General features: G+C 38.6%; 2 long non-coding RNA genes across 2 annotated transcripts in view; both read right to left on the bottom strand.

The window, feature by feature from the left end:
* LOC142602991 (uncharacterized) overlaps positions 1-10306 on the bottom strand; it is a 233847-nt gene extending 223541 nt beyond the window's left edge. The window contains exon 1 of the long non-coding RNA XR_012836860.1: positions 10015-10306. This is a non-coding gene — a long non-coding RNA (uncharacterized LOC142602991). The remainder of the gene's footprint in view (positions 1-10014) is intronic.
* A 2327-nt stretch (positions 10307-12633) lies between these two features.
* LOC142602990 (uncharacterized) lies at positions 12634-25340 on the bottom strand. Its single transcript, XR_012836859.1, has 5 exons — positions 25280-25340; positions 22931-22994; positions 19360-19432; positions 17902-18986; positions 12634-12911 (listed from the first exon to the last, which is right to left on the bottom strand). It is a non-coding gene; the product is annotated as an uncharacterized LOC142602990 (long non-coding RNA).
* Between the last annotated feature and the right edge of the window lie 1432 nt (positions 25341-26772).

The following is a 26772-nucleotide window of genomic DNA, read 5'->3' as shown; positions in this document are numbered from 1 at the left end:
AGAGCACTAATACAGCCTGACAAGAAACACAACAAGCTGAAGCTGATAATTAAGTTCACTTTAATTTTCCATTAGGAAACTTGGGTCAGGTATTTACAATGTAAAGACTTCCCACTATTTGGGTTAAATGAACTGTTCCTTCCAGCTGTAATCATGATGTACAACCAATTTTGGCCATGGCCATTTCCTCTCTGCCAGAATTCCATCCATAGTTGCAGTTGGAACCCATGTGCATGTGAGGATTGAGTTCTTGACATTTTGTCAGTGCCACTTCTCCCTGCATGACTGCTGATCTGATTAGAAAAAGAATTTTGCCTTGGTGGAAGGCACGTGTTCCATTTCCTGCCCCTGGCAGCAACCCGCTCCGCAGGGTTCCACCAGCAGCTTGTGTTCAGCAAGTCCCTGCTCCGCCTTGTCCTCACCCAGAGCCAAGAAAGAAGAAGAAAAAGTTGTTAAAAAACAAAGAGAGAGAGAGAGAGAGAGGAAAATTCAAGTAAACAGCCTGAGAAATTAATAGAGGCTGAGAATAAATCTCCATCCCTAATCCCTTTTCACCTTTTTTTTAGAGCAGACCAGATTAGACTACCCTGATTTTAACACTTTCTGGTGCAGAATGGCATATAACAACAAAATTTAAAGGGCAGGAGAGAGAAGAGGGGAGCGAGACAATGAACTCTCATTCTAGAATTTTAGCAATATTGTGAATATAAAGCAATGCTTTCTCGGATTTTGGTCATTGTGCATTGTAAGTGATACCATCTCAATTTCACTTGCTGAGTGGTTGTAGAACAGCTAGCAAAAAACTGGAATGAGCCTCTAAAGCAACTGCCCCAGTGACAGTCATCAGAAAGCTAGGAAAGCAAGGCCACTTCCAAGCTAGCCCTCAGTAATTGTTCCCACACCATCTTTGCTGCTTAACATGAGCTGTTGCAGCCAGCAGCTTATTCCATGAGTTTCTGAGAGTACAAATTAACCCTGAAAAAGACAGACACCAAGAACAGTAAAAGATGTAAGAGGGAACGAAAAGAGGGGAACAGGGACTGAGAGACAAGGAGGCCCTTGAGTTAGCTGGATTTACCATTAATCTTATATTCTTTAAAATAAATGCCATCGTCATTGCTACAATGTAAGGGAAAAAGGAGAAGGTGGCATACAAACATCTTATAACTTCTTAATGTGTTTTTTTTCAGAGACATTTTAAAGTAAAATAAAAAGAGCAGCAACTTTGTTACAATTGTACATTCACATGTTTAAAATCTGCTTTGTATTAGTGCAGAAGATTTAATCAGCCAAAGTTAAAAGCTTTTTATATATGCATGCATTGAACAGAAGTATAAGAACTTGTAAGTTTTTGATGGCAGGAGGATATAGCAGATGACAGGTGTCCTAAAATGTTCTCCCAGTCCAAAGATGTAACTTGTTTAAAGCCAGCCTGCAGGTTTCTGAAACAGAGAACTCTTGGGCTGGATTCTGATATATGAGACACCTCTTTCATGGGACATAGGCTTTGTAACTAGAGATACACTGTTCTGGAGAGTATTCCCAGGCAGGTGTCTGAGACTGAGCAAAAGAAAGTATTTGGAGCTATAAAGGTCTAATTCAAATTTTGAAAAAAGAGGCAGGTTTTATTATCTACAGGCTTACTTAGCCTTCAATGCACATTATTGGCAGCATTCTCTGCCTGCACTAAAGATATCAGATGTATCTGAGATCAAGGCTAGATTGCTTTGTTTATGCAGAGAATGAACAAAAAAACAACAGCAACCACAACAAAAAGAATCAAAACACATAATCTGCTTAGAAGTAGTAACTACTTTCATGGAAGTGAAAGGGGAAGTTCTCTGTGTCATCAGATCACAAACCAAATTACAAAAATCTCAATTAAACACCCACTGGCATATAAAGTTAAGAGAGAATACTGTTTTGAATTCATCCCCAAAAAACCAATTCCATCATTAGACTCCATCTCCCATTACAGTTTTCCTCACATGTAGCAAATTGGATGGGGTCTACAAGAGCCAAAAGCAAGCCTGAGAATACAAACCTTTCTAATTTAAAATGAAAATATTTTTAGTTATAGTCAAGTCTGGACTGAATGCAAAATGTGGAACTTTACATACCTCATTGCCAATGCAATCAGCCTTATAAATCTGTCTTTAGTATGGCAAGATAGAGAAAAAACAAGGAGGAAAAAGTATTGTTCATCAAGCAAAGGTCAGAACAATAGAGCATTAATTAAAAAAAGGAAAGGCGTTTGCTTGAACTGCGCTCTAAACAAAAGAAGGTGACAATGCTGTTATGTTACAGCTACATCACAACTCAATGACTTAGGTGCATTGACTTGCTGGTTTCAGTCCAATTCCTAGAGGAGAGTTTCATTTGGTGGACACCTGCTACAAGTGGCAACATCAGGAGCTTTGAGTGGATGGAAAGACTACACTTCCTCCATCTCAGAGACGGTCCTTTTACACAATATTTGGAGGACACAGATGAAGTACTTTAAGTAAAATTTTGCATTTATTTATTCTATAAATGAAATCAATGTTTGTAGCTTCTGATATTTTAATGAATATTAAATCACTTTGAGAAAAAGAACACTTATATAGAATTATGTATGAAAATGAAAAAAGAGCCACTGATGAGTTACTGAAACAAGATTACATGTCCGTAATTTGGAAGCAATGATTGTGCTGAATTAAAATAATTCTAACTGGTTTAAAGACTTTCAGAATGAATGGCAAATTGATAATAAGCAATTTTGCTTTGATAGCATTACAATGCCAGGGATTCTTTCAATTCAATTCCTATTTCCTCCACAAAAGAGGTTTGCAGATAGTAATTGCAGAAAACACATCTTTACTGTCAGAGCAGAGCAGCTTTTGTCTCTGAAATTGGATCAGCTCACCTTCTTCAATTGATATTTTCCATTGAACTATAAAGCAGTGCAAGTGTTACGTAGCTGCACAGTGGGATTGTACTGGGAGGAATCAATGGGACTGCTGTGTGATCTGTGCACGCAAAGTGCACAATACTTGATCTGGAACCCTGTTGTTTATAAGGAGAATGCTGACTGAACCAGGTATTTTAGACAAGCCTGGAAAATAAGCCAAAAGTAAACCAAATTTTATCTCTTGAGGTCAAAAGCTCAAGCAACAGTGTTACCCTTCAGCATGACTCCTAAAGAAGCAAGACTGTATAATATCAGTATCAGTCTGTCAGGCACCTTATTCCTTTCAAAACTACATTTGTTAGAGACTGAAGTTTTCCAGAGGTGAAGCCTTTAAAAGCTCTAACACAGCCCTTCATATGCTAACACAAACCATGCAATATCACTAGCAATGTCTTTGGTGTGATGGTAGCAATAAATCATTTGTGACTTAAGAAGCTGTTGCGTGTCAGAGAGGAGGCAACACAACAAAGCCATGTCATGTAAGAAAGCAACATTAGCAGCTAAACAAGAGAAAATGTAAATAGCAAAAGGCATCAAGAGAAAAAGAACGAGAAATAGTAAGCATTGCCAAGGAAAAAACACGGCCAAAACATATTTCTGGTGATTACCTGGGCACATGAATGTTTCCAAGATTACATCAGAAGCCCTCCTACATTTACTAAAAATCGACAATAGATCTTTTTCCCATGTGTCTCCTTGCATTTGCAAGAAACCACAATGCTTAAAATCAGGTACTTCACAATCTTCCAAATCCCTGGGGCCTGCATGATCCAAAACGGCGGCAAGTACAGAGTTCAGTGTACAACACAGGAAATCAAGAGCTGTCATTATTTCACTACCTTGTAAAGATAAGGTTCAGTCAACTTCTCAGCCCACAAAGTGACTGCACCAGCTGCTAGCTTGAAACTGCTGGCTTATCAAAAAGAGAAAACTTATTGCATATAATGTATTGAGATTTTGACTGAAAGACAGGATGCCAATGAAGCTTTTGGGACATACTGTGATATGGCTGCTAATGTGAACCTCTCATGTCCAACCCTGGCACTGCATGCTTCGCAGTAATATGGGAGCTGACCTATCCCACCTAGAAAATTAATGGTTTCTTCTCATCACCAGCTATGCAAGCTGACCATGACTGAAGCTCTCCCCAGATACTCCTTATACACAGTTCTCTGTTTACAGCATTTACAAAAAGACTAGTTTCACCCATAATCCTCTGGGTTCTTGCTCCCTACAGATTTCCATAAAGGCTGCGGCAAAGAAGTTCCCTTCAAATTGGTCTTCGGGAATAACCCAAACAAGCCTTTAGTGATTACTATGCCATCCTGTTTGCAGACAGTCTCAGTCCAGCTGAACTGCTCACAAGCATGTTCCTTTGCACTGCAGTTTCAGCAAGTTTACTGCAGCATAAACCACACATCCCCAGTGGCCACTCTTCAAGAAAGGCAAGGCAATTGATTGGAACAACATCGTAAAAACAATGTTGGACATCAAAGACTGGAAGAACTTCCTGAATCCTATGTAGGGCCATCAGTGGGTGGTCTAATAGTCTGGTAAGGGGAAATCACTGTTCTCCAAGATCATATGTTGCTAAATCATCACGCAATACAAATATTGTCCTAGAATGACAAGTGATTGAGGAGACAAAGTAACTGCTCAGATAACTGCATCAGGATTCTGATATCAGTGCTCTGTTCAATTCCTGAGTTTGCTGATCTTAAGTGGCATGTCTACCAACAACACTACACAGGCTTTGCTCCTCTACAAGCTGAACAAAGAACATCATCTACAAAAGTCAGATGATTAAACCCACGTTTTATTCCTTTCAAATTGAAACGTGGTTTGTCAAGGGGAATGTAATAGAATGAGAGGAATGGATATGTGGTAATGGACACAGCACTCCCACCCAACAGCAATGCAGGAAGAGTTTCTGGCTGGTGAGTTTAGGGGATAAGAAGTTGTTTTTCCATAGGTTCCATTTGCCTTGAAGGGAGCAAAATAAACCTCATGCATTGTAGACTCCAGTGCAACTTAAATAACAGCACTACACGGGGCAGAATGCTTTGGTTTACTAATATAAGTATTTTTCTTACTGCAAAAAACCCCTGGAAGTTTCTGGCCAGCTCTGCTCATGACTTTCGTTCCTTCCATATAAAGTTTAGGCTAAGCAAAATATTGAAGAGTTATGTTTCACTGCTGAAATGAATAACACTCAATAAATGCACTTCACCGTGCTTTCCCATTATTGGGTTTGGCAACAGCAGAGAGACATACTGAAGATCCCTACACTACTTAAGTGCACAGTGAAGATTTCTCGAAGTGAGAAGAGAATGAGGTTTCCAAGGTACAGTACGTAATAGCATTGCCATGCTTTGGGCCGCCAACTCTTGCATTCTGTGATGGCGCAACTAGACAAGATCAGTCAGGGCCTGTTGGCGCTACTGTGATAGATACAATAGGTAATAATGACTTTGCAGGTTACAGGTAAGCGTAGGTGGTAAAGAGTGGATAAATAATGCACAAATAGAAATTCTCTTCCTTAGAAGTCTGTCCGGTTAGTATATCTGAAAATATAGATAGATTTTTTAGTTTCACACATCCCCATTGGTTCTTTTGCTTGGAAATCCAGGAGGAGTGCTATTGTAGTATCATGCCATCACAAGCACAAAGGAACCCCACTGAAGTAAATGACAGTGTAGACCAAAATGACAATACTTACTAGCTACTGTTAAAAGAAGGTAACATTTTTATCAACATATAATCCCAACTCCTAATGGTGCTGGTTCATTATGATAAGAGGAGGCTTTGAAATCATATTTTGAGGAACAAAAATGCATATGTTGTTGAGATTGAAATACAACATTTCTTCTTGAAAGAAAGCAGTTTATGAAGGTTTCCCACAGGCTCCAGTGAGAGAGGATGGTAAAGGCAGCAGTGCTGTGGTTTTAACTTACCTTCTTTTTGATCCCTGCAATCGCTTTCCAAGTCTGGATTTCCAAGTCACACTTGCTACCAAAACCTGGTTTGAGTCACGATTTGGGAACAGTTACTTCCACAGTAGGGTTCTGCTACAGTGCTGCGTGACAACAAGAAAAAAGAAATCCAAGGGTGAAACATAGTGAAGGAGAACACCTGGAATGTTATATTAAAGGGGAGAGAAAGTGTTATGTGACAAATTTAAAAGCTAAGAATACAAAAAGGTCTGTTATCCTCTCAATGAACAAGAAATTAATGTGCAGTATTCTTATTGGAGCTAATAAGAACAACAGATAAAGAGAGAAAATAGCAGACTTCGCACTGCTTACCAATTACTGCTGTTTCTTCCCAAGGTCTGTAAACTAGTTGTGCTTAGAAAGTTAAAGATAAATGATATTGATTTAAGCACATTACTAATAGTACCTTTGCTGTAGCAATTGGATTTCACCCAAAATTCTGTTGCACCTAAATTATTCTGTCATACTAGCCGCTCCTGCTAAAATGCAAATTTGTCTTCTAAAAGCAGGATATATTGTGCCAAGTATCCCCATGGCATTTATGACCAAAAATATTTTATTAAAAATGTCTGGATATTTTCAAATAGTATTCCAATAGGCTGTCAAGTTAATAGAAAAAAAAAAATCATAATTCAGTGCTGTAAGGTAATAAAAAGTTGTACTATGGCTATGGACAGTTGAAACCCACCAGCAGATAAGAATACAAACTTGGAAGAAATAAAACACTCTTCAATTGCCTGTTTTCTACGGTTGAAATGTAAAATATGTATTATTTAAACAAAGAAACTGAGTGCCTACATGAGGCAGGGGGAGGAACTTCCCTGAGCAGTTATTTCTATTATCCGTCTGTTTAATCAGAAGACTGCTCTTCTGCTCAAACAGCAGTACAGATATACATACCTCCCAAGTACCCATACCCCTACACTGGAGTAAACGCAGAGCATTCCACTCCTCTGAGTACACAGTTACTCTGTTGTGTATTAGCAGAATTCAGAGCATTCATTAGAAGGGTCAAACAAAGCTGCTACTAACGTCTATGGGGCTTTTAGCACAGGATGAGGCTGCAATTGTGATAACAGTCCAAGAGGATTCAACATTACATTTGAATTGACGATAACAAGAGTACAGATGGAAAAGTAATTCTCCCACAAGGTGCATGTGGTTAAGACAAAAAGCTGATGCATCAAGATCATGTGAGATAAGCAGTGACTAACTACCATACTTATCTTAATTCAGCAAGCCTCCCTACTTAGAGGTTTGGTTCTTTTAATCAGAGATCAGTGTTTGTAGTTGTCTAGTCAGTTTACAGTTTATACTCTCTTGGCAGCTTTAAACAGTTCCAGTATTCCGAAAACATATTCTGTCCAGCTAGAACTGGCTGAGCTGTGCTGAGCTTGTCACCCTGCCTCCAACTTTGGGCATTCAGGCGTTCTATTTTCAGCAACTCATTGTAGCTGCAATGGAACAATGGTGGGGTGTGTAGCTCTTGACAAGAAAGCAAGAGCATGTGGAACGACCGGGCTCATACCTATCATTGCATAAGACACTTTTAGAATCGTTTAGGTTGTAAAAGACCTGTAAGATCATCTAGTCCAACCATTAACCTAACACTGCCAAATCCACCACTAAACCATGTCCCTAAGCACCACATCTACATGTCTTTTAAGTGCCTCCAGGGATGGTGACTCAACCACTTCCCTAGGCAGCCTGTTCCTATGACTGACAGCCCTTCAGTGAAGATTTTTTTTCCTAATATCCAATCTAAACCTCCCTTGGCACAACCTGAGGCTATTTCCTCTCATCCTATCACTTACTACTTGGGAGAATAGACCAACACCCACCTGGCTACAACCTCCTTTCAGGTAGTTCTATGAGCGATAAGGTCTCCCCTCAGCCTCCTTTTCTCTGGACTAAACCTCAGTTCCCTCAGTTGCCCCTTATAAGACTTGCTCTCTAGCCTCTTCACCAGTTTTGTTGCTCTTCTTTGGGCATGCTCCAGCACCTCAATGTCTTTCTTGTAGCGAGGGATCCAAAACTGAACACAGTACTCGAGGTGCGGCCTCATCAGTGCCGAGTACAGGGTGACGAATCACTTCCTTAGTCCTGCTGGCCACACTACTTCTGGTACAAGCCAGGAGGAGGAGGTATCTGTTCTTGGCAATGGGGCATCATATAGTTGCCCTACAGAAGGAATAATGCGAGCCTCCTGGCTTGACAGAGGCTCTTTAGGGTCTTGCATCCAATCTTCCCTTTTTTGGTAGCTCAGCACATCCTGGCCCACATTGTAGTCACATGGACATCCCAGTCAGTAGCTGATCCTTTAGCCAAGGGTCCTTAAAGACAGCGGCACTTCACATAAGCAGAGCGGGGGATCCTGAGTTTGGTAGGAAAATATAAAAAAAAATTTGCAGAAGACAGAAGGAAGTTAGGTGGAGCAGGATTTGGAGAAGGCATTACAAAAGCAAAGGATGCAATATCAAGGTGGGATCAGTGGCCATAAGGATTCTACGATTATACTTGACATGCAAGAGAAGCAGAGCTTACAAGTAAGTAAAGCAAAAAGACTGCATGACAAGAGGCACTAAGCCACTACTGCTAGTAATGTAGCTGTAAGGAACTCTGTAAAGTTATTCAAACAGGGAACTACACACAACATCTGCTGCCTTGGTTGCAGGCGAGCAGAGCCCGGGCTAGGCAGCTGAGAGGCAGCACTGTGAGCTGCAGTCAGAAGAGAAGACAGGCACGGGACAAAGCATGGAAATCAAAGAACCTGAAATGAAGGCAGAGAGCAGTCATGGGTTTGGGGGAGTGATATTGTGGTGTGTAGTAAGAACAGGTGCAGAGAAGAGCATTAAATAAATATTTGTTCATCAGGAATAGTTTACCACTGCATACATCACAGAGAAAGATGCAGAAAGAATAAAATATTAGCATGAGCCACTTCAGCAACTTAAGGGAAACTCATGTAGATAACTTTCAAAATCCTTCAAAAAAGTATTATAAAGAGGTAAAATTAAATACCATAGATCAGAGCCTCAACCAAATTAGTGGATCAACAGCATTTTTGTGGTAAGTCTTTCAAATCTAGCTTTACTTGTCTCTAAAGGATCTTTAAAAGGACTTTTTGTTAGCTCTGCTAGCTTTGGCTAACTATACAGAGCAAAGAATTGACTGTATTCCTACAGATATACCCCTAATAACTCCTTAGAATAAGCTGTGGCATTTTTCCACTAATTGTAGAAATTAGTGGGCATTAGTGGGCACCTTGAGCATGTGTTATTTATCTGCATGCCAATTTTAAGATATTTCAGTTGTGAAAAACTACAAGGCATATTTACTCTAGAGCACGTACTCTGTGCCAGTAAAAATAAAATGCCCATTGTGAACAAGAAAAATAAGAAGGAATTTTTATCACAGGACTTTAGTATCATTAAAGGTACAAAATCCCATGTTAGCTCCCCAAAGAACAGGGGATTAACCTGAGTTCAATTTTCCTTGCACAAGTTCTCAGAGGTGGTAGGAACCATAAGAAATTTTGTTCCAAGGGTCATAACTCTTCAAGGGAGAGATATTAATGGAAGCAGAGTTAGACTGTAGCTATATATTTCATCCACTTCAATGACTGAGAAAGAAAGAATAACTGCAATTTTGCTTTTCTGCTGAGTCACTCCATGGCAAATATATTCTACTCCACTTCATCTCAAATTTTTTCAGTGCCAGATCCAGAATAACAAAACAAAGCACAGCGACTTGAAGAAAATTAAAAATTCCATATGTAGATGCACCTCCTCCATGACTAAGATCTCCTGAAAAACTCTGTTGTATCTCGCACCTTGTCCTAGGGGGTTGGAATAGCTGAAGTGCCTGTTGCAAGGGTTGGAGAAACCAGATCTTGACCCTAGATATAGCTAGCTGTGGAAGATTAATCACTGAAAAATTGAGCAGTGGGTAGGGAAAATTTTATCTAAACTTACTTATTCTCAGCACAAAGTCCAGTTTTGCCAAACCAGCATTTTCTAATTGGGAAAAGAAAAAAATGCTATTGGCAAATTTATGTGTGGCTTTCTCCACCTCTAAATTCTGCTGGAGCTCAATCAGGTCCAGAATCAGCATAAGGATAGCTGCGATTGGCACGAAGACTATTTAAAAAGAAAAGAGAAGAAATTAAACAGGAAAAGAAAAAGAGAAAGCTTATTGCCATATTTATAACCCCTCCACAGGTTCCATGCCAACAGCAATTCAACTGGCCCCCCAGGAAACCCAGTTATTTTTCATTCTGGGAAAATGCCTTTCCATAGCCAAGAAGATCCTGATACAGTCTTCTTGCAGAATTTCTGTTTAAAAAAAAAATAAAAAAACCCCACAACAACACCCCCCCCCCAACAACAACAACAAAAAAACCCCACCACAACCAAAAACCACTGGGAGGACATGGGGGATTATATTGCTGTGTGATAGATGTTCAGGTACCATACTTCATCTGCCTTCCTTGAGTGCAGTTTCATAATGAGTGTTAACAGGCCAGCTTTAAACACTAGGGAGTACATTTGCAGTATAATGTGTAGAGATTTGACTGGACAATTTCCCATTAACACTAATGTGTGCTGCATGGTTAAATCCCTAAACACCACGTTTAAAATTTAGTTTCAAAAGTGCCCATTACGTTTGGGTGTTGGATTTTTTAAAACAGTTGTTAGTCTATTAAACATTCATTGCTCTCACACTAGTCAGACAGAACTTTCTCTCTTCGTTTCAGTTTAGATGGTTAATCACAAGATACATTTCTGCAACAACTTCACATACTAAATGAAATTTTTAAAATGACTCTTTAGAGCTGACACTGATTAACGTCTTCATAACGCCTCATCTAAAGATCTACTCATAAATGCTAAAAGCTTCAGATAAATCTATGATCTAACTACAAATTTTGTTCACGAAGGGCGATGCTTATTTTTTACAAGCACTATAGGTACTACAGTTAACATAATTTTTGTCACAATTTTTCTATCATTAAAGATAAAGACAAAGTGAGTGTATGCATATTTGTATTTGCTGGGGTTTTTTTCTAGTTAGGCATTTAAAGAATTAACAAGTGAAAAACTCAAGGACTTTCACACTCAGGATGTGAATGCACATAAAAACAGGTAGAATACAGAAGCAAAAACTGAAGCATCATTCAAGATTATAAGCAAGTTCTGAGCGACAACAATGTAAGCATGAAAAAAAAAAGTATGTAAACAAGTTTGTTCCCACCTTTCCTACCATACAAGCTGAACATCTGTCTGGTTTGTAAATCATGAGATCTTAAATCACAGAATCACAAAATGGTTTGGATTGGAAGGGACCTTAAAGCCCATCTAATTCCAACCCCCTGCCATGGGCAGGGACACCCTCCACTAGACCAGGTTGCTCAAAGCCCCATCCAATGAAATGGAGCATAGCCTATGCATGAATGGGATAATCTAATCTTATTGGGAAAAGGCATGCAGCATTGGACCAGTCTTTCTGCTAATAACATCTGTTAAGGAAAACAAAGAAGAGTTATCTAGGTGTATGCTGCGGGAGGGGAGATGAGCAATAGAAATTCTTGTATGTATTTCATAGAGTAAACTGATATGAAATGCCATCTACAGACAACGGATAAATTTAGATTTATACTGTGTGGCTGAGATTTGTAAGTGGACATGAACGGAGTCCACTACATTTACAACAGTTTGCTCATTCTTTTTACTGGCTTTCTGAAGTGGAAGCTTGCCATTACAGACAAGCATTTAATTCTTCAAAAAGCCCAGTTTCTTCTTACGAGACAATAAAATACTTCCTCTTGCAACAGCAGGTGAGCACTGAAGGTATCCTTAAAAATCTAACCCCAATGTGCTAAAGATACTTAATCTTTAAACTACATACCATACCACTTCCTCCCTGGTACCAGGATGTTGTAAAATGTCTAATTAGTCCTTATAACAGTGCTGACACCTCCACAGCACATAAAAGAGGGCTTTTAATTTACAAAAGACAACTCTGGTTGTCCTGATTTTTACCTTTAATTAGACTGTAAGACATAGTTCCATGAGATTGCAGATGAATATTCCATTAATTCGGCTGTTAACCAACATACAAGGTATCAGCTTAGGATACAAGGTAGATTTCTGAGGCTTTTTTAAAAGCAATATTCTAATATTTTGAATTGATTTTTAATACACACTGTCTCAAGGATTATTTAACTCTCTAATGAGGTAGAAAGAAATATTAAAGCAAATATTTTAAATGCCAGGTAAATCATCCAGTTTAAGGGAAAAAAAAAGAGGATTTTTCTGTTGATTTTCTTGCGATGGTACCAATAACTGCCTAGATTTTGGGAGTGACTTTGTGATATTTAGATTTTATATTAGTGCAATAATTGTGCGCAGTAGGGTACTGTACCTAGCTATGAAATTCATTTAAAAATGAAATAAGAGGCATGATGAAAAATACAGAAAAGTCAGTTGCCCCAAAGGAAATATAAATAATTTTGAAAGTAAAAGTGTTTCTGTGGCAACATGAACTTTAATAAGTCAAAATTTGCAATACCAATAATCTATACCCCAATGACAGGTAAATGCATGTGTCTGAATAAGAGGACCAGTGAAAATTATAGTCATGGAGCTGTCTAATGAAATCAGAGGAAGTGAACAATACAAGTCTGAGCACTTAATAAAAATCACCATCCAGCTCACAGTGTGTAACACGAACCCTAAAATAAGTGGAAATCTGCATTGTGATACATAAGGGATTTAGTGTGTCATTTGACACGAGCACTTGCCTCAACTGTCATCCACTCCAAACAGGACAAAGTGAGGCAGCCCAACAGGTTCTTCTTTCTTTGTGCCAGAGCATCTGGAAGTGGCAAGGAGTTGGCTGCTGCCCTCTAATTCTCTTCTGAGAAGGCTCTCCTAATTTCTCTTCAAGAAACCTCTTTATGCATCCCACTGTAATGAACACAAGACACACAAACCGTCAAGTTTCTGTTGAAGCTATACACCACAGGAGAATTATAAAGAATATGTATGGTCTGTCAGAAGCTACCTGAAGACATAAGTTCAGGCACCAAAGTAAAATGACCTGCCAGTTTTGTAAAAAGTGGAGACATTTGGGAAACAGAATGTCTGCCCTGCAAGTGGGAAGAAAAAACACCCAACAACTTCAATTAAAAAATTTCAGTGGATCTACAGAATAATTCCATGTTAAAACATTGAGTTCTGTTATATAAAGAAAAAGGCAGACTACTTCATCAGAAATTCTTTTTCTCACCTTCTTTGGAAATGCCACCTCAGCATTCAAAACAAAGAAATTGTGGTCCTTTAGCCAACTTCTACAGTCAGGGTATTGCAGCCATACAGACTTAAGGTTTCTGCACAGCTCTGCTACCCATTCTTTCCTATCTCTAAAGCAACTCCTGCCAAGTGTGTAAGAAACTGCACTACAATATTAAGAAATAGAATAAATACCAGGATGCTGCATAGCAGGGAATCACGCCCACCCCTACCTCAGTCACAGCCATCTCCCCTTGTATATTCATATCTTGACCTACAGAGATTTCAAAGTAAGGCTTAGGGTCATAGAAGTAACCAGAGCCTTTATCATGGATACAGGGAGAATCTGTTCAACATGACTTCTCTCCAACTATAGACTGATAAGGCCTTATATTTCAGTGTACGTATTACTGCCTGGGTAACACCCCCTTTACAATTGTTGTTCTAGAAATCAAGAAAAACATTTGGGTTTTTAATAATTAAAATACACAGTTATCTAGTCTATAAGACCTAATTAAAAATTTAGAAGGCTCATAATGATCACCTATTCATTTCAAGGAAGAATGCTGGAAAAGAGACAGGAGAGGATTAAATATAAATAAATTAAAATTAAAAAAACCCCACAACTATTCAAAGTATAATGATTGTATTCACAGCTAACAGCAGAATCCCAATATGCATCATATTCTACAAGGATGAATATAAAAACTTCTCCATCTCATGTTACCAGACACATGATGTGTTTTAATACTAATCTATGCTTTGGCTATATCTGGAGAGACATCTATCGTGGTGGTAAGCCTAGTTTCAAAGGACATTGGCAAACTAGTGAGCTCAAAGAAGAAAAATGAAAATAATCAAAGAGAATGCTTCAAACATGATGAGAGACTGAGAAGAATGGGAGTGCTTTCTTTGGACATGAGAAGACTTGGGAAGGCCTAAAGAAGAACAGAAAAGTAAAGAATGGTATAGAAAAGATTTTTGGGGAATGGCTGCATTGCCTATATTGTTATAGAATAGCGTTAGATGAAAATAAAAAAGAAACACGGTTAAAAAGGGGTTTTTTCATTCTGCATCATGTTACAGAAGTCACCAACATAAAAACCTGAAGATTAAAAGTATATTTCCAAAAGCATTCACAAGGTATTGCCAAATATGTGAAGCAATAATTAATGGCAGTTCACATTTAAGAAGAAAATAAATTATCCAAATATTGAAGACCAGAACGAGACCTATGTAAAGGCAAATCATTCTATTATAAAACAAGCGACTTACGTATGATTGGACATTTCCATTTAAGACATATGAAGAAAAGCTTTAAAACAGGGCATTAACAATTCCTCAGCTGGGAGTAGTGGGTCAAGTTTTAGAAATTGCTTCATGAGATGGATCAACTACAGATGTTCCCAGAGAGACAAACAAAAATTACTAGAGGTCTTAAAAGCATGACCTATGAGAAAAGAATTGAGGTTGTTTAAGCTGCAGAAGAGAAACCCAGAGGACATGATCATGTTCTTCAAAACATAAGTTATTGTAAAGAGGATACTGCTTATCTGTGCTAGACAGGATGTGCAAAAATGGGCTTGAATTGTTGCAAGAAATGAGAAAAACCTTGACTGTATAAAAAGTTAAATGCTGGAATAAATTTCCAAGGAAGTTGCAGTGCTTCTTTCATCAGAAGTCTTTAAAAAGCTTGGGAAGTATTTGCAAGAGATGAGACAGCTGGAGTTGTCTCAGCACAATCTCAAAACTTCTCTTATTTTCTCTGATTTTACGTATTCTGAATTCAAACTATAAAAGATGGTGCTTTGTTTTTGAAATCTCAGTGTTATAAATCACATGACTAAAACCTAGTGACCATCCTACTAACCCATCTAATCCCATCTAGTTGTTTACCCATCCTGAGGTAAACGACTAGTTCTGCTACTTCAGTTTACTATGTTGATTATGTCTGAGTAATGGAAATACTTATTCAAAATAGTTTTCAGAGCAGGCAGACTCTTCTTTTCAGAAAGACAGAATACAGGAATAAGGCTATCTAGTTTTTTCCCCCTAAAGCTGCCTTTTCCACAGAGATACAGTCTTAAATTGGCACAACTACCTAGCTTTTACTTTTATGTAAAGGTAGATTTTTAACAGACGTACCAGAGAAAAACATCTAACAAAAGATAACTTTCTCCTTCTGCCTGACTGTCAGCCTCAGCAATGCCAGGAACAGTAAGAACAGAAAGCAGAGCTTTGGCCAAGGCAATCTACATGGGGCAAAATGAACAGGGGTAGGGGGGTGGGAGTGGGCAGCAGAATATTCCAGCCCAGACCCAACTCTAATCTGAACTACATGCCTGCCATTAGAAGAATGAGTTCTGTGAAAGTCTCGTTCAAATTCACCTGGAAAAAAGTGCCAGCACCAATTTAAAATGAGAATCACACTTCATCTTGCTTGTTTCAGTAGAGGCATGCAGAATCCACAAACCAACTTGCCTTCACACTCCTCTTTCTTCTCTCGTACTGAAATGTACAATTTAAAGTACAGCCCCAGAAACCATAACCATTTTGTTTACCAAAAGTAGTATGTAAAGTGAATTTCAGGAGGCCTCTATAATTATGTCTGAATCATTGAAACAGACTCAAGGCCCAGAATACAGGTTTTGTTCAATAAAGATATACACACTCTAAACTCTGTTTTTCACATCCTTTTAGATGTGGATGAACCGGTTTGTGTCATCAGAAAGTATACAGGCATTGTTTGCTCTAATTCCCTGACAGACTGGCCTTTTTCACTCTTCTTTTCTTCCTCAAGAACTGAAGTCCCATTTCTTAGAAGAGAGATCAAGAGGGCAGAAACACTAGCTCTCAGGTGCCCTAGCTCATCATCATATAGTACTCTGCAGAGACTTAAGGTTAGTTATCATAGCCAAAAAGAAACAAGGAGACATTTCTCTCAGAGCAAAGTGACAATCCACAAACAAACTGTTGCTTATCTTAAGTTTGTACGTGGTCTCAGTTCTCATTCAGCTTGTCAGCCAGAGCACAAAGCTTTTTAGCAGTTTAATTCAATGCAGTGGTGGTATATGAAAGAAATATACATGTATATTTGGTTTTGGTGCTGGCGATTTTTTTGTTTTGCTTGTCATTTACATCTAGGCAATGTTGTTAACTCCTTCATCTAGGGATTTTATTCTTACTATTTAAATAAAAAGACAGCAAAAGTATTCTAGTCTCTTTTTATAGACAGGTACTACATCCAGAATTTTCAAAGAGGTTTAAAGGAAAGAAGAGCTAATAATAGACTTCCCTGCCTACAGACAAGGGGCTGGGACACCTCACTCCTAAGGCGGCTGAGCCCTGGAGCAGGCTGGAAGCCCCACATCTCAGGAGTGACCCAGAGAAGTTAACATGCTAAGCAATGAGCCATCAGGCACAGCACACTCAGTACCAGAATATTTCTAACCTTTTTCCCATATTAAATTTTTAAAAGCAGTAAGGAGAATACACTCTGTCCACACCGTAGAGCCCTCTTTTGGTGTCAAAATGCACTCACTTTTTCTGCTTTTTTTAAAACCAGTCACTTGGACCACAGAGACAGGAGCCATCCTTGCTCCCTTTTCTGTCCAGTCAGGGAGCTCTGTGGGCATTCTCCAAGGAAGGAGACATGGTGTTAACTCTCAAGCTAGAGGAGTAAGGGTTTTTTCATGGGTTTTTTCTTTTTTTTTTTTTACTTTCTAGGCCCTTATATAAAAAAATGATTCACATTTATCTACAGCAGCCATGTTCATTTTTTCTGAGGCAGTCTATGTCAACATGTATGTTAGGGATGGTCTGAGTAGAACCTGCTGCTGGACCAACCCTGCCATCTGCCCATTTCTGAATTATGTTGCTTAAAACAGGATGCTTCTGAACATGCCAAAAAGCAGAACAGGAGGCACTGAGAGGAATTTTAAGACAAAACAAATGAACTAGAAAATGAGTACAAGGTCTTCCAGGGGCTCCCCCAGTGAAGGCTGACTTTTGATTATTGGGGTTTTGGAGGAGTTTGGGGGTTTTTTTTGGACCAGCTAACTTATATTAGGAAGTAATGTCCTAATTTTGAAGGAGCCCTTTAGGCTTCTTAGAAACTCCCAGCTTCATAATTTACTTGGGTCATTACACAAAGGTGGTTTCAATATCCTTACATTTCTCATTGTTTCACATGTGGCTATCCATTACAGCAGAAGAAATTACAAAACTCCTAGAAGATATTATCATTTTCATATCTAGCGAGCCTGATGAGCTTTCTATAAGCAGGATGCATGAAAAGATGCATAAGGAAACTGGATTACAGGAAAGAAATGAAAATATGGAGAAACAGGAGACAACAAAGAAAGGTGAGGATATTTCACCTATTGATATAAAAATAAGAGTACAAGTGCTATCTTTGTTTATGGAGGCTATAGCTCTCCTCTGAGCTCATTAATGATTCATTGCATATCACAGGATTAAAAACAAGGAACGAGTACATCAGCAAGCCTAAGCAGCTAGCCAGATTTCTTATTCAAGCAGCCGGCATTTGCAAAAGGCTCTTCTCTTTGAAAATTCCCTATTCTTTTCTCAGAAAAAAATCCACAACTATTTCCCTCCGAAGTACTAACTTCTAGTTGCAAATAGTGAGGTACCACAGAGCCCTCACCCAAATGCACAGACTCCGTCCGGCTGCCTTGACTGTAGCAAGCCTGTGCTCTGCAGGGCCAAGAGAAAGATGCTTGAGGCTGGCGTTGATTACTGGAGACAGGTTATAATCCTCTCCCACCAACAGAGCTGATGACAATGGGGGCAGAAACAGAAATGAGGATTCATTGTTGAAAGTTCTTTACTTTAAAGAATAGTCAGACTGGCCTTTGTTCATAATTTAAATGCTTCAAATTAGAGGTATACACTTCACTAACATTCCCACTAGCATCAAGAGGGCATTTGTCAAAGGCTTCAGTGGGAACCAAAACTATCCCTTAATGATTTGCCATTACAAGACTTCTCTATTTTGCTATTGCAAATCATAACCCACAGTCACATCAACAAAACATTACAAAATCAAGGTGCAGAAACTCAGGAAGTCTTGGAAATCACCACTTTTGTCTGCCGGAAATGAAATGCCCTTCTCCAGTTTCAGTTTCTGCTGTTGCGAGTCAGATGATTGCATTTTAGTACATTCTGCTAAATCAATCACACTGTAAAATACATTAACATTACTCACCCCAAAAATGTTGTTTTTCATGTAATCTTAGGATGATGATGACACAAAGTAATCAAAGCAAGACCATTGACATCTACAGCTAATGCTCTACCCTCATCTCATCACATCATCCTTCTGAGTTATAGCCCAAACGGTACTTACGCATTCCATGGTATTTTGCCTCTTACACCACACTTGTAACAATGGCACCAATGACATACAGAGCAATGCAGAGGATCTGTCACATGCAGCTCAGGCTTTCTCAAAGGGGGAAACCTGCTAGTGCATATTTGATACTTAGTTTCTAATTACTGTCTTAATTTGTGACTCTCCTGTCATATGTGCTTTTATGACAACAGCGAAAATCAAAGAAAGCACGTTTTGTTGTTCCAGTAAAAATGGTGAGGTATGGCATTCAGCAGAGTTCTTTTTAAGAAGAGGGAGATGCTTCTCACAAAAGCTTTCAGTTGAGTCCAGAACAAAAAGCAGAAATCAGTATTCATGATTTCAGCTCTCCAGAGGTTGGATCAGATCCCACCTGCATTCTGCAAAAGAGGTATGAGTATATGAAATTTGTGTATACCTCATGGGCTCTCCCCACCCCACTGAAAAACAAAATACTCATAGATCATTACTGTATAGAGCTGTCCAGGTACAGCTAATGATTCATCAGGTACCTGTTCCAATAATCAATTACTCAATGCTATACAGCAGCTTATCAAAACACCCTTACTATATACTGTTAGGTGCTTGCTATACATGTGATTGCAGATGCAATCAAAACCACAGGGAATTCCCATTTTGTGAAGTAAAAGAAAAAGTTGATACATGCAAAAGCTGGGCCCGCATATCTGGAAACTAAGTAAAACACGTATAAATTAAAAAAAAAAAAAAAAAAAAAGGCAAAAGCAAACTTACATGAACGAATGGACAATTTAATTAGAAACAGAGGATGAGGATAGATTTCGAACATTTTCCAGGATCAAGTGACCTGGAAAAAGAGAGAGAAAACCTGTATTGGATAAAAAGCATTTACAGTACAAATGAGAAAAAATAAAGTTCAAATAACAAATTAAGTAATTAAAATTGGAAAGGGAACTTCAAAAAAGATTTTAAAAGAGAAACCCTGGAAATTATATACCCAATGATATTTGACACTTTATTTACACAAAGACACATAATTTCCCCCTCATTAGTGCACATTTCTTCCCCTTCTACAGTCTTTTAGCTGCTACAGTATCTGACATGATCATTGGGATTTTTCCACTTTTGGTCATTAACGTTTGTATGGCAGTGGCTCCAGACACCTTTAGGATGCCCATCACCTCAAAAGACAAAAGGGAATCCTGCTTCAGAGAGACAACAGTATAAAACACTACCCAGCAAAGACACTCTCTTTTCTGAAGAAAATGACAAGTGAGAAAGGTTACTCACAACTGAAGCTACATGCCTTTATTTTGTAGAGGCATTATAGACCTCCCCCTGCCTGTTTTGAATAACTCTTGCGAACAAGGACTATATATGCATGCCAGTAAGACACTTCCTCCCACAGGTAACCCTATGCTTGGGCTAGCACGCATGTTTCTACAGGAGAAGGTTTTTGTGTTTTCATCCTTGTACCATTCTGAAATTACTTGGGAGTGGTTCTCATACCAATTCAAGAACCTGTGAATTTTGCCCGAGTTTTTGAAAACTGTGTGCCCCAAACTGTAAGACTGAAAGCAAGAGAATCTGTTACAATGTCTTTCTCACGGCTACAGAGCAAAGTTACTCACTTCAGTTTTCCCCAATTCTGGCAATCCAGGGCACCATGAGTCATTATCCTTTCTTGCCAACTACTGTTTCACAGCACAAATCTCCATAAGGGGAAATTAAATATTTCTACAAATTCGCCCTTCAAGAGCCAAGAGAACTGTCTCACTGAGAGCACTTCTTGACATGATACATAGAAAAAAACCTCAACATAATCACTGCAGAGTAATCAGAAAATGTAATCATATTCCAGACCTGTCACTACTTCTGTTTCTGAGACAGGCGAATACATTTCTGACATTTGGGGCCTGTTACTGCTGCCACTGAAGTCAAAGGCAAACCCCTCCACTGGCTTGAACAGGCACAGACCTGCTATTATGTTATAGAGCACAGCTATTGTAAAAAAGCAAGGATTTTCCTCAGGAGATTAGATACATATAGCTGAGCTGCTGCCCTTCTCCAGCTATTCTACAAGGTAAGTTGTAGGGTTTCATAAAATAGAGACAGACAAGCAGTAACAGGATCAAGAGCTACTCTTCTTGTGAGAGGGACCAAATTAATTTTTCCTAAGATTAATTTACCTTCCCTATTTCCCCTAAATAAATAAATAAACAACACAACAGCAGAACAAGACAAGCTATTCTAGTGCTTAACCAATTAACAGTACTAATTAGTGTTTAATGGCAATGATAATTATAGTCATATCCCTGTGAGTCTATTGAGGCTGCCACATCAGATGGATCGTACTGTTACCCCTCTGTCTACAAACTTAAATCAATATCACTTCAAACCTGACAGGGTCACTTCATGAAAAGTGATCAGAGTCACCTGTCATTTCTGTGCTAAACTGAGAAATTCAGAAGTCTGTTGAGTGGTGGGAGGAGAAAGGATAAAGCACCACTCTGAGTAATGAAATCAGCAAACGAAGCTCCTTGCTGCACGCAGGCAGCATTCTTTAAGGTTTTCATTTGAAATAGCCAAATATAAACAATCCCAAAGCCAACATTCACAGGTTCTATGCAACTAGCATGTTTCTAATAAAAACACAGAGTAATTTAGGCTAGGAAGGACCTTTGTAGTCCAATCTACCATTCAAAGTAGGGCTACCCAGACCGGCTTACTCATGGCTTTGTCTAGCCAAGCACCCAGCTAAGACAACCACAGAAGACATAGGATATAAAGCAGACAAGAAATTCCTCTGAAGAATGGGCAGAAGAACAGTGCAGCAATTAACTCTGCTTTACACAAGGACACATCTGACCATTGCATGAGAACAGAGGAAAAATATGGAGAAGCTATTGAGCAGCTAAAAACTAACATAAGCTTGGCATGGTACTAAGATACATATTCAGATACAGTTCAGGGCTTCACACACACTATAAACATATGCAGCAGGAGTACTCTTATGAGTATTATGATAATAATGAAAACAACATGTATGAACATAAAATTCCAAGAAAACAGAATCTGGAGCATTCAGAGGTCAGAGTTGAGAGTATGACTGTTATTGTTTTCAATGCCAAAAGCAGAAGCACAGTAGAGCTGAGTCTCATAGTGGCTTTTGTTGTTGTCATTAGCTGTAAAGACAGCAGAAGGAATCTCATAAGAGAGACACAACTGACTAGGGAACACAAGCTTTTGATCTATCTTAGCCAGCCATCCTACTTTATTGTGATTTTTTCTTTTTTTGGGGGTGTTTTTCTTTTTAGAACCATCATAAATACTGAAAGATAAAAATAATCCTGAAGTTCAAGTCTCTCATTTTGCAAGAAAAATTGTCAGTTTGAACAAATTCTTGAGGGGCAGGGACTTGTCCCTGTTCCCTGACCACCACCCTCTCTCCATCCCTCCCACTAGGAATATATCTTTCCCTGTTATGCTAATTTCAGGAGGAAATCCAGTATATATTTTCATTAGTGACTAAAGCTCTGATCCTACAATTAGTTAAACACAAGCTTAATTTTATGCGAGTCATCCCACCAACATTCCTATATGCCAGACTTTGTGGGATGGGTGCCTAAAATGAAACCATCATGAATTAACTCCATTTTTGTGTTGCAAAACCAGGGTTGGAAGTACATGAAGAACCGAGATACTAGAACATAAATCTACAATATAATATAGGCCAAGGAACTAAGCATTAAAAAAAATAATAAAAAAAAATAGCTAATTCCTTATTCTGAAGAAAATCACACAAGAGTTGATGTTATTAATTAAGAAGTTTCATTCTTGTTACCCAACAGTTAGTGCTTCTCCAACAAAAACATGGCAAAATGCCTCACTTTAAAGAGCACACGTCAGACTTTGGATTTAACTCTGCCTGCTTTTGGCCACTACGGCATCATAAATTTGGTGCATCTTTCATTCTGGCCCCTTATGTTAGAAGTAGGTCTAAAACTAACTCTTTTCTACATATGCAAAGCAAAAATATGTCAGGGATTCATAATACTAATGAAAATCCCTAACATGTACTTATCATTTTACATTTGAAAAACACTCTACAATCATTAACCAAATAATTAGAACTAAACATAACTAATTAATACACTAATGAATTAATCATATGAGTACTGTGTATGCTGCTTAAAATGGCTGCAACATTTTAGTAATGAAACAGTTCGTTACAACAGTGGTAACTCAGCTCTGTTGCAGGAACACATGCCAGAATCAGACTTGTAGTGTAAAAGAAGATGGTAGAAAAACATTTAATAGCTCAGAGTGAAATCTCAATACTTACATTGCTGCACATGTCTAAAAGCAATGGGCCTAGAATCTCTCTTCATTGAAATTTTTGCCACCTGCTAAAAGACAAGTGTATTGCACAACTGTTACTCAAAAGCAAACGTGACTTACTACTTCAAAGTTCAGTGGATTCTCACACTATTAGTAAATTGAATCATCTTCAGCCTTTTCACAAAGTATTTTATACAGTCATCTTTCCCTGTGTACTAAACCCACTATTTTAATATACATTAAAGCATATCTCCTGTAAACGCAGTGCACGCTCAACATTTAACATCACATCCTGTACACAGAGTCATGGTCAGAAGAGAGCAAGTAATTTCTTCACAGATATCACCACTATTTGGTTCCAAACTATCCAAAGGTTTACCTCCTAAATACACTACTCACAGTCTATGGCGACTGGGGATTACTCTGATTTGAACTTGCATAGTAAAACCTGCTTAATTCTGTTTCTCCTATTAAGCCGATTAGTTGAAAAACAAAAATGTATTCTTTGACTTTAGAAGGGAAACTTTTAATACCAAAATACGAATTTAAAATTTAAAGCGTGCAAATATTTACCATGATCTCTTCTAACAATGTTCCTAATAGCAAACTTATCCCTGACAATATTCATCTCCTGTAAACACTGGCAAAGCAATTTCAGAATTGTTATGCTGTTGCATATTCACTAGCTGTTGCTGGAGGTATTTTGTTCAGCTCTAATTAGCACAGTTAATAAGATCAATATTTTCATTACTGAATGCTGCAGTAAGGCAAAACATGCTTAAAAACTTACATTTACAAAATCCCAAGAAATATATTTCTTGGGAAATCCTAGTCGTCTATTGCAAAAGCAAAAAGCCCTCAGAAACTGGAGGAAAAACACTTCTGGTGTTTGTCATTTTGATGAGGACAAAAAATTAAAATTAAAACATTCATATTAGTCAGGGGTGCTTTTAGAGAAGAGAGGTATCTTTTTTCTAATTGCTTTTTTACTACTATTTACATGTGTCCAATGCCTTTTTCAGGGGAAATAAGCACTGAATTTGGAATCACTCTCACAGCCCTCAGTGTTGACTATCACTCTCCTTGGACCCTCGCCTACCTTAAAAAAACACAGAAACCTGAAAGAAAAGCAGAGGCACTGCAATTAAGTGGCAGTGTTTAAAACTGGGCTTCAACACTGGCAAATAGAGACCAAAGGAAATGAAAACAATACAGCTGCAGCAGACAAAAAAAGCGCTAGGTCTCAGGAAACAGCGCAGCCCTCAGCATCCCTGCCCTGAGAATGGACGCACCAGGCCTTGGGCTTTCAGCTTCCATCTGCAGGGAGCATCCGCTTCTGGCACAGAAGACAAGAGTCTCTGCCTTCTTTAGACCTTGTGGCAGCTACAACAGCATCAAGGAGGAGGAAGCAAAATACATAGGTCAGACCTCCTCTTCCTCAGATATCTGAACTTTGTTAGTTAGCATTCTTCATGTCTAATAATAAGAGGTCAGAAAAGGATCCGGAGCCTATAACTCTTTTTTTTCCTGGCATTTTTCTCTTCTTTTTAAAGAGGAAAGCTCAAATTTGCACTTGGAAAACACTCTTCCATCCATCCATACAACCTCTCCAAATGCAACTTTCTTGATGAATTGACAATTCACTGAGCCTCCACTGCAGAAACGTCAGTCAGAAAATTGTCACTGTAAAGTACCCTTAAATAATTCCATGCTCATGTTGAGTAATTACTTTCAAAACTGTTCCTGCAGGAAAATATGATCAAATATCAAACAGATACTGTATAATTAAGCAGAAAGACACAACAGGGAGCAGAATATAGGTTTAGGTGCTTTATTAAGCATGAGGCTGAAGGCACAGGTTTGTCAAAGCAGAAAGAAGTACATTATATTGCACAGCTTGTAACACAAAGCTGTTTCCTACAGTAACACATCCTGCACCTGTTGAGGTTTTGCCACCCACTGCGTCCACTTGAATTTGTTTTCTTTATTTCCATGACCACCTTTTCTAGTCAACTAGCTCAACTTCCTCTCTAACTAACATGCTCAACTTGCAGTTTACAGCTTCAGAGCTGACAAGATATTTAAGAAGCCAAAACCACAAAAGACAAGACAAATTTGGCATAACACTTCTAGGAAAGGCAAGTGAAAATGCTGAGGAAACATGCTAGGCAATTCCCCAAGCATATTCAGTTTTCCATTAACCATATGAGCTCTCATAAAAAACCTGTTCTTTTAAGATGACAATTATAGCAGCATGGCCAGCTTGATCTAGTGTCCAAATATGAAACACTTAAGAAATGGAGGAAAGCTATTTAATAGGAGGCACATAAAGAGAAGCCATTTGGGGACTTACCTGATTAGTAAGCTTAACATATTCATTTTCTAACAGATGCAAATGCAAGCAGTAGGCTTAGAATTACAGGAGGCAGTATACGTGTGGCTAACTTACGGATTCACATGAGACAATACTTGAACTGTATTGCTGCTTCTCCACCAGAAGAGAGCTGGCAGAGGGCTAGGAGAACAGAGGATGAGGGCAGATGGTTACTCAGAAAACCTAAAACCAACATGCAAATAAAGACAGTTTCCAATGGATATTAAATCAAGCCAATGCAACGCAACTATTTTCTTCATTCTCCACTTTCACTTGATTGAAAAATTAGTTAGATTCTTATCTGCAAGGGGGGATTAAAAAATAAATTTTTGATTCCTTTTCTGGACATATTGCTCTGGGAAGATGCATTATTTCTAAATGTGGCAGTGGATATGAACTACCATTTCCAGAAGTAGTCTTTTCTCTTTTTCTTTTCATGAAACAGGGCTGGATTTTGGAAAGGAACAAAGGCATTCATCATTAAACCCAATCCCTCAACAATATGTGCCAGGAGCCCTGGGAATTCATCAGTCACTAGTGCTACCCAGAGAACTCTCATAAACTACAAGTTTGTGGCTAGTCCAAATCATGACAGCAGGAGAACACTGGATCATCCTATTGAAGAATCTCAATCCAGACTGTACTGAGAATAACTCAGGTTATACTGCATCATTTCACATTTTCATTATGTCGCACATCAGATTTAGAGACTGTTGTACTCCATTGTCTGTTCTTTTTGCTGTCTCTGTCACTAGAATGAGACACCCAAAGTGTAATGCCAAGTGCAGTCTGTGAAAGATAGCAATACATTGAACTCCTTCATATTTTATAAGTCAATTTGCCAGGCACACCATTATGTTCTTACAGGCCACTGCAGCTGTAGAAGAGAACAAAAGTAGTTGTCCATTCTTATCACAGGGTAAACTGTTGCATGACAGATCTTCCACAGAACAGACGTCATTACTAAGCATACCTTTGTGACATAGACTCTATAAACACCATAGCAAGAAACGGTGCAAACATAATACATTATGGTTAAAATTTTAAGACAGTATTTGTGAGACCTTTTGAAAAAAACAGTATTTATGTATGTGCATATATTATATGCATACATGCATATATATAAATATATATTTCCATGCCAGGAAAGCCAAAATTCCTCACTACTTTAGGTAAGAAAAGGTGAGGACAAACCATATACAGTGTTTGTACAGGCGAGTTCTCTGCCAATGGACAGAGAGAGAAAGTGAAGGCAAAATAAGACTTTCTTGCTTGGGTCTAAGTTGCATAATCGCTGCCAGGGAGAGTATCTAGTCTGGAGACTGTAGTTGCGGTTGAAAGGGGAAGAGCATTGCCCTCGTCTCACAGCATTCCTACTCAGGGTCTCATTAGACATGTTTTATAAAGGAAAGCTGGAATTTATTCTATATACAAAAAAGCCACTGCAACTCTACTCTAAAACTTTGGCTGCA

Source organism: Balearica regulorum, chromosome 9, assembly GCF_011004875.1.
Source record: "Balearica regulorum gibbericeps isolate bBalReg1 chromosome 9, bBalReg1.pri, whole genome shotgun sequence".
NCBI lineage: Eukaryota > Metazoa > Chordata > Aves > Gruiformes > Gruidae > Balearica > Balearica regulorum.
The sequence above is the reverse complement of the archived record's forward strand: the minus strand, read 5'-3'. Positions and strand labels throughout refer to the sequence as shown.